The following is a 9,347-nucleotide window of genomic DNA, read 5'->3' as shown; positions in this document are numbered from 1 at the left end:
CTCTTATATGAGCAGGAGCAAAGACAAAGGCATTCTTGTTGAAGCTGACCCTGAACCTGAAAGGACCTTGAAGCGAAAGCTAAGAGAAGCTAAGGCACAACTCTCTGTAGAGGACCTAACAGAAATCTTCAAAGAAGAAGAATCCATGGCAGCCGAAAACAACAACAATGCAAGGAAGGTGCTGGGTGACTTTACTGTACCTACTCCCGACTTCTATGGGAGAAGCATCTCTATCCCTGCCATTGGAGCAAACAACTTTGAGCTTAAGCCTCAATTAGTTTCTCTAATGCAACAGAATTGCAAGTTCCATGGACTTCCATTGGAAGATCCTCATCAGTTCTTAGCTGAATTCTTGCAAATCTGTGACACTGTCAAGACTAATGGGGTAGACCCTGAGGTCTACAGACTTATGCTATTCCCTTTTGCTGTAAGAGACAGAGCTAGGACATGGTTGGACTCACAACCTAAAGAAAGCCTGGACTCATGGGAAAAGCTAGTCAATACCTTCTTGGCAAAGTTCTTTCCACCTCAAAAATTGAGTAAGCTTAGAGTGGAAGTCCAAACCTTCAGACAGAAGGATGGAGAATCCCTCTATGAAGCTTGGGAAAGATACAAACAATTGATCAGAAAATGTCCTTCTGACATGCTTTCTGAATGGAGCATCATAGGTATTTTCTATGATGGTCTCTCTGAACTATCCAAGATGTCTTTGGATAGCTCTGCTGGAGGATCTCTTCATCTGAAGAAGACGCCTACAGAAGCTCAAGAGCTAATTGAAATGGTTGCAAATAACCAATTCATGTACACTTTTGAAAGGAATCCTGTGAACAATGGGACTAATCAGAAGAAAGGAGTTCTTGAGATTGATACTCTGAATGCCATATTGGCTCAGAACAAGATATTGACTCAACAAGTCAATTTGATTTCTAAAAGTCTGTCTGGAATGCAAAATGCACCAAGCAGTACTAAGGATGCTTCATCTGAAGAAGAAGCCTATGATCCTGAGAACCCTTCAATGGAAGAGGTGAATTACCTAGGAGAACCCTATGGAAACACCTATAATTCTTCATGGAGAAATCACCCAAATTTCTCATGGAAGAATCAAGAGAAACCTCAACAAGGTTTCAACAACAATAATGGTGGAAGAAACAGGTTTAGTAATGGCAAGCCTTTTCCATCATCTTCTCAGCAACAGACAGAGAATTCTAAGCAGAACCCCTCTGACTTAGCAACCATGGTCTCTGATCTAATCAAGACCACTCAAAGTTTCATGACTGAAACAAGGTCCTCCATTAGGAATTTGGAGGCACAAGTGGGACAGCTGAGCAAGAAAGTTACTGAACTCCCTCCAAGTACTCTTCCAAGCAACACAGATGAAAATCCAAAAGGAGAGTGCAAGGCCATCAACATGGCCGAATTTGGAGAGGAAGGAGAGGGAGTGAACGCCACTGAGGAAGACCTCAGTGGGCGTGCACTGACCTCCACTGAGTTCCCCAATGAGGAGCCATGGGAATCTGAGGCTCAAAATGAGACCATAGAGATTCCATTGGACTTACTTCTGCCCTTCATGAGCTCTGATGAGTATTCTTCCTCTGAAGAGGATGAGTATGTCACTGAAGAGCAAGTTGCTAAATACCTTGGAGCAATCATGAAGCTAAATGACAAGTTATTTGGAAATGAGACTTGGGAGGATGAGCCCCCTTTGCTCACCAAAGAACTGGATGACTTGTCTAGGCAGAAATTACCTCAAAAGAGACAAGATCCTGGGAAGTTTTCAATACCTTGTACCATAGGCACCATGACCTTCAAGAAGGCTCTGTGTGACTTAGGGTCAAGTGTAAACCTCATGCCTCTCTCTGTAATGGAGAAGCTAGGGATCTTTGAGGTGCAAGCTGCAAGAATCTCATTAGAGATGGCAGACAACTCAAGAAAACAAGCTCATGGATTTGTAGAGGATGTCTTGGTGAAGATTGAAGACCACTACATCCCTACTGATTTCATAGTCCTAGAGACTGGGAAGTGCATGGATGAATCCATCATCCTTGGCAGACCCTTCCTAGCCACAGCAAAGGCTGTGATTGATGTTGATAGAGGTGAACTGATCATTCAAGTGAATGAAGAATCCTTTGTGTTTAAGACTCAAGGATATCCCTCTGTCACCATGGAGAGGAAGCATGAAGAGCTTCTCTCAAAACAGAGTCAAACAGAGCCCCCACAGTCAAACTCTAAGTTTGGTGTTGGGAGGCCACAACCAAACTCTAAGTTTGGTGTTGAACTCCCACATTCAAACTCAAAGTTTGGTGTTGGGAGGTTTCAACATTGCTCTGAGAAAATGTGAGGCTCCATGAGAGCCCTCTGTCAAGCTACTGACATTAAAGAAGCGCTTGTTGGGTGGCAACCCAATGTTATATTTTATCTATTTTCTTTTGTTATTTTATGTTTTTTGTAGGTTGATGATCATGAGAAGTCACAAAATCAATTGAAAAAGCAAAAACAGAATGGAAAACAGGAAGAAAAACAGCACACCCTGGAGAAAGAACTTACTGGCGTTTAAACGCCAGTAAGGCTAGCAGGTGGGCGTTTAACGCCCAGTCTGGCACCATTCTGGGCGTTTAACGCCAGAAAGGGGCACCAGACTGGCGTTAAACGCCAGAAAAGGGCAAGAACCTGGCGTTAAACGCCAGAAATGGGCACCAGCCCGGCGTTTAACGCCAAAATTGGCTCAAAACGTGATTTTGCATGCCATTTGGTGCAGGGATGACTTTTCCTTGACACCACAGGATCTGTGGACCCCACAGGATCCCCACCAACCCCACCACTCTCTCTCTTCTTCACCCATTCACCAATCACCTCAACACCTCTTCCCCAAACACCCTTCACCTATCAAATCCCATCTTTCTCTTCACCACTCACATCCATCCTTCATAAAACCCCACCTACCTCACCCTTCAAATTCAAACCACTTTCCCTCCCAAACCCACCCATACATGACCGAACCATGAACCCCCCTCTCCTATATAAACCCTTCTTCACCCCTTCATTTTCACACAACCTAAACACCACTTCTCCCCCTCTTTGGCCGAACACAAAGCCATTCCCTTCTTCCTCATTTCTTCTTCTTCTACTCTCTTCTTTCTTCTTTTGCTCGAGGACGAGCAAACCTTTTAAGTTTGGTGTGGTAAAAGCATTGCTTTTTGTTTTTCCATAACCATTTATAGCATCCAAGGCCGGAGAAACCTCTAGAAAGAGGAAAGGGAAGGCAAAAGCTTCCACCTCCGAGTCATGGGAGATTGAGAGATTCATCTCAAGGGTGCATCAAGACCACTTCTATGAAGTTGTGGCCTTGAAGAAGGTGATCCCCGAGGTCCCTTTTTCACTCAAAAAGAGTGAATATCCGGAGATCTGACATGAGATCCGAAGAAGAGGTTAGAAAGTTCTCACCAACCCCATTCAACAAGTCGAAATCTTGATGGTTCAAGAGTTCTATGCCAATGCATGGATCACCAAAAACCATGATCAAAGTGTGAACCTGGATCCAAAGAATTGGCAAACTATGGTTCGGGGGAAATACTTGGATTTTAGTCCGGAAAATGTAAGGTTAGCATTCAACTTGCCCATGATGCAAGGAGATGAACATCCTTACACTAGAAGGGTCAACTTTGATCAAAGGTTGGACCAAGTCCTCACAGTCATATGTGAAGAGGGCGCCTAATGAAAGAGAGATTCAAGAGGGAAGCCGGTTCAATTGAGAAGGCATGACCTCAAACCCGTGGCTAGAGGGTGGTTGGAGTTTATCCAACGCTCAATCATTCCCACTAGCAACCGGTCCGAAGTTACTATAGACCGGGCCATCATGATCCATAGCATCATGATTGGAGAAGAAGTGGAAGTTCATGAGGTTATAGCCCAAGAACTCTATAAGGTGGCGGATAAGTCCTCTACCTTAGCAAGGTTAGCCTTTCCTCATCTCATTTGTCACCTCTGTTATTCAGTAGGAGTTGACATAGAAGGAGACATCCTCATTGATGAGGATAAGCCCATCACTAAGAAAAGGATAGAGCAAACAAGAGACCCCTTCTCATCATGAGATCCCTGAGATACCTCAAGGGATGCACTTTCCTCCACAAGACTATTGGGAGCAACTGAACACCTCCCTAGGAGAATTGAGTTCCAACATGGGACAACTAAGGGTGGAGCACCAAGAACATTCCATCCTCCTCCATGAAATTAGAGAAGATCAAAGAATCATGAGAGAGGAGCAACAAAGACAAGGAAGAGACATTGAGGAGCTCAAGCACTCCATAAGACCTTCAAGAGGAAGAACAAGCCGCCATCATTAAGGTGGACCCGTTCTTTAATCTCCTTGTTCTTTATTTTCTTGTTTTTCGAATTTTAGTGCTTATGTTTATCTATGATTGTGTCTTATGATCATTAGTGTCTTAGTGTCTATGCCTTAAAGTTATGAATGTCCTATGAATCCATCACCTTTCTTAAATAAACAATGTTCTTAATTGAAAAAGATAAGAATTGCATGAATTTTGAATTTTATAACAGTTTAATTATTTTGATGTGGTGGCAACACTTTTGTTTTCTGAATGTATGCTTAAACAGTGCATATGTCTTTTGAATTTGTGGTTCATGAATGTTGGCTCTTGAAAGAATGATGAAAAAGGAGACATGTTACTGAGGATCTGAAAAATCATAAAAATGATTCTTGAAGCAAGAAAAAGCAGTGAATACAAAAAAAAAGAGGCGAAAAAAAAAAATACGAAAAAAAAGGGGAAAAGAAAGAAATAAAGTTGTGATCCAAGGCAAAAAGAGTGTGCTTAAGAACCCTGGACACCTCTAATTGGGGACTCTAGCAAAGCTGAGTCACAATCTAAAAAGGTTCACCCAATTATGTGTCTGTGGCATGTATGTATCCGGTGGTAATACTGGAAGACAGAGTGCTTTGGGCCACGGCCAAGACTCATAAAGTAGCTGTGTTCAAGAGTCATCATACTTAACTAAGAGAATCAATAACACTATCTGGATTCTGAGTTCCTTAAGAAGCCAATCATTCTGAATTTCAAAGGATAGAGTGAGATGCCAAAACTGTTCAGAGGCAAAAAGCTAAAAGCCCCGCTCATCTAATTAATTCTGATCTTCATAGATGTTTTTGGAATTCATTGCATATTCTCTTCTTTTTATCTTATTTTATTTTCAGTTTCTTGAGGACAAGCAACAATTTAAGTTTGGTGTTGTGATGAGCGGATAATTTATACGCTTTTTGGCATTGTTTTTAGTATGTTTTTAGTAATTTTAGTTGAGTTCTTAGTATATTTTTATTAGTTTTTAGTTAAAATTCACTTTTCTGGACTTTACTATGAGTTTGTGTTTTTCTGTGATTTCAGGTATTTTCTGGCTGAAATTGAGGGACCTGAGCAAAAAATCTGATTCAGAGACTGAAAAGGACTGCAGATGCTGTTGGATTCTGACCTCCCTGCACTCGAAGTGGATTTTCTAGAGCTACAGAAGCCCAATTAGCGCGCTCTTAACGGCGTTGGAAAGTAGACATCCTGGGCTTTCCAGCAATATATGATAGTCCATACTTTGCCCAAGATTTGATGGCCCAAACCGGCGTTCAAAGTCACCCTCAGAATTCCCAGCGTTAAACGCCGGAACTGGCACCAAAATGGGAGTTAAACGCCCAAACTGGCACAAAAGCTGGCGTTTAACTCCAAGAAGAGTCTCTACACGAAAAATGCTTCATTGCTCAGCCCAAGCACACACCAAGTGGGCCCGGAAGTGGATTTTTATGTCATTTACTCATATTTGTAATCCTTAGGCTACTAGTTTCCTATAAGTAGGACCTTTTACTATTGTATTTTCATCTTCGGATCTTTGGAACCTTTTTCTTGAGATCTTTTGATCACTTTGGGAGGCTGGCCATTCAGCCATGCCTAGACCTTGTTCTTATGTATTTTCAACGGTGGAGTTTCTACACACCATAGATTAAGGTGTGGAGCTCTGCTGTACCTCGAGTATTAATGCAATTACTATTGTTCTTCTATTCAATTCCGCTTGTTCTTTGTCCAAGATATCACTTGTTCTTCAACTTGATGAATGTGATGATCCGTGACACTCATCATCATTCTCACCTATGAACGTGTGACTGACAACCACCTCCGTTCTACCTTAGATTGGGTGAATATCTCTTGGATTCCTGATACACGATGCATGGTTGATCGCCTGACAACCGAGCGCTCGCCTGACAACCGAGCCAGCCATTCCGTGAGATCAGAGTCTTCGTGGTATAGGCAAGAACTGATGGCGGCATTCAAGAGAATCCGGAAGGTCTAACCTTGTCTGTGGTATTCTGAGTAGGATTCAATGATTGAATGACTGTGACGTGCTTCAAACTCCTAGCAGGCGGGGCGTTAGTGACAGACGCAAAAGAATCAATGGATTCTATTCCGGCCTGACCGAGAACCGACAGATGGATAGCCGTGCCGTGAAAGGGTGCGTTGAACATTTCCACTGAGAGGATGGGAGGTAGCCATTGACAACGGTGAAACCCTTGCATAAGCTTGCCATGGAAAGGAGTAAGAAGGATTGGATGAAGACAGTAGGAAAGCAGAGAGACGGAAGGGAAGGCATCTTCATACGCTTATCTGAAGCTCTCACCAATGATATACATAAGTATCTCTATCTTTATCTTTATGTTTCATTCATCATCTATACCCATTTGAGTCTGTCTGACTAAAATTTACAAGGTGACCATAGCTTGCTTCATACCAACAATCTCCGTGGGATCGACCCTTACTCGCGTAAGGTTTATTACTTGGACGACCCAGTGCACTTGCTGGTTAGTTGTGCAAAGTTGTGTTTATGCCATGGTATTGAGCACCAAGTCTTTGGGGCCATTACTAGGGATTATTTGAGTTGTGAAAAGTAGTGATCACAATTTCGCACACCATATCTTAATTTATAAACACAAAATTTTTTTTAATCCTCTTCATCTTCTTTTCAAATTTTTTTAAATTCTTTTCAAATCTTTTCAAACTCATCATATTTTCTTCTCAAAATTCAGATTTATCTTTTTCAAATATCTTTCATAACTTTTTAATTTTAAATTATATCTTCCTCATATCATACTTATCTTTTACAAATCATATCTTCTATCTTATCTATTTTTTTTCAAAATTTTCGAAAACCCACCCCCTCCCTTTAAATCCACATTCGGCCTCCCTCCTCTCATCCACCATTCGAAATTAGCTCTCCTTCTATCCCTCTCCTTTCCTTTCTTTTGCTTGAGGACAAGCAAACCTCTAAGTTTGGTGAGTTTATTCGTGATCACTAAGCCAACACCTGCTAAGATCATGGCTCCTAAAGGAAAACAAACCACTCCAAGAGGCAAGAAAGAGAATACTCCAAAATCACTTTGGAATCAAGGGAAGTTCTTAACCAAAGAATATTCAGACCGTTACTACAAAATAATGGGTCTAAGGTCAGTGATCCCAGAAGTCAAATTCGATATGAAAGAAGATGAATATCCGGAGATCCAAGAGCAAATTCGAAGCAGGAGCTGGGAAATCCTAGCTAATCCTAAAACAAAGGTGGGAAGAAACATGGTTCATGAATTCTAATCTAATCTGTGGCAAACAGACAGGCAGAGAATATCTGGAACTGCCCTCTATGACTATCGGACCTTGGTCAGAGGAAAGATTGTTCACATCCACCCTGACAAAATCAGGGAGATCTTTAAGCTACCTCAGCTAAAAGATGACCCAAACTCCTTTAATAGGAGAATGCTGAGAACAAATAAGGGCTTAGACAAGATTCTAGAGGACATATGCCTCCCTGGAACCAAATGGACAACCAACACCAAGGGCGTCCCAAATCAACTCAAGAGAGAATATCTTAAACTAGTCGCTAGAGGCTGGCTGGACTTTATTGGGCATTCTATACTGCCAACTAGCAACCGCTCTGAAGTCACCATTAAAAGAACAGTGATGATCCATTGCATTATGTTGGGAAGAGAAGTGGAAGTTCATCAGCTGATTTTGTGTGAACTTTACATAATTGCAAACAAGAACTCCAAAGATGCCCAATTGGCTTATCCAGGCTTAATCTCTATGCTATGTAAAGTGCTGGAGTGAAGATGGGAATAATTGAGTATATCTCAGTTGAGCGACCAATCACCAAAATATCAATGGAAAAACAACAAGTGCAGGACGACCCCATCAAGAGGAGAGCACAGGAATTCCTCCCGGAGATCCCCCAAATTGAATACTGGGAGCATCTTGAAGCATCTGTTGCCAATTTGCAAGAAGCTATGGACCAATTCAAGGAAGAACAGAATAATCAAAATAGCATGCTTTGCAAACTACTTGGGGAACAAGAAGAGCAAAGGCGTGACTTGAAGGAACTGAAGCGTCAAAAGCTATCTCTTGAAGAACCAGGCACCCCACAGACTAGAGGAACATCTATTTCCCAAAATAAAGGTTGTTGAGTCCTAATCTTAGCTTTAACTCTGTGATAGTTATTCTTATAGGAATTTACCTTAGAAGTTATATATGAGTAGTAAGTAGTATATCTATTTTGATTTTATCTCCACGTAAGCTATAATTTATTTTTCTCATCATCATCAAACGTGAATAAAATAGTAGAATTTTTAGAATAAAGAGGCAATAATTTTTCGAGTTCTTGATAAGAAAAATTCTAATTATTTATATGTGGTGGCAATATTTTTTGTCTTCTGAATGAATGCTTGAACAGTGCATATTTTTTATATTAAATTTTATGAATGTTAAAGTTGTTGGCTCCTGGAAGAATGATGAACAAGAGAAATATTATTGCTGATCTGAAAAATCAAGAAATTGATTCTTGAAGCAAGAAAAAGCAGTGAAAAAAAAAGTAAAAGAGGTAGAAAAAGCTGATAGCCCTTTAAACCAAAAGGCAAGGGTGAAAAGGATCCAAGGCTTTGAGCTTCAATGGATAGAAGGGCCCAAGGAAATAAATCCAGGCCTAAGTAGCTAAAATCAAGCTGTCCCTAGCCATGTGCTTGTGGCATGCAGGTCCAAGTGAAAAGCTTGAGACTGAGTGGTTAAAGTTGTGATCCAAAGCAAAGAGTGTGCTTAAGAACTCTGGACACCTCTAATTGGGGATTTTAGGAAAGCTAAGTCACAATCTGAAAAAGTTCACCCATTTATGTGTCTGTGGCATTTATGTATCCGGTAATAATACTAGAAAACAAAGTGCTTAGGGCCACGACCAAGACTCATAAAAGTAGCTGTGTTCAAGAATCAACATACTTAACTAAGAGAATCAATAATACTATCTAAATTCTGAGTTCCTATGGATGC

General features: G+C 41.1%; 1 non-coding gene across 1 annotated transcript; it reads right to left on the bottom strand.

Moving 5' to 3' along the window:
* Positions 1 to 541: 541 nt before the first annotated feature.
* Positions 542 to 649, bottom strand: LOC130956079 (small nucleolar RNA R71). Its single transcript, XR_009076998.1, has one exon. It is a non-coding gene; the product is annotated as a small nucleolar RNA R71 (small nucleolar RNA).
* Between the last annotated feature and the right edge of the window lie 8,698 nt (positions 650 to 9,347).

Source organism: Arachis stenosperma, chromosome 1, assembly GCF_014773155.1.
Source record: "Arachis stenosperma cultivar V10309 chromosome 1, arast.V10309.gnm1.PFL2, whole genome shotgun sequence".
Classification (NCBI taxonomy): Eukaryota; Viridiplantae; Streptophyta; class Magnoliopsida; order Fabales; family Fabaceae; genus Arachis; species Arachis stenosperma.
Note: the sequence above shows the minus strand (reverse complement) of the source record. Positions and strands in the feature narration are given on the sequence as shown.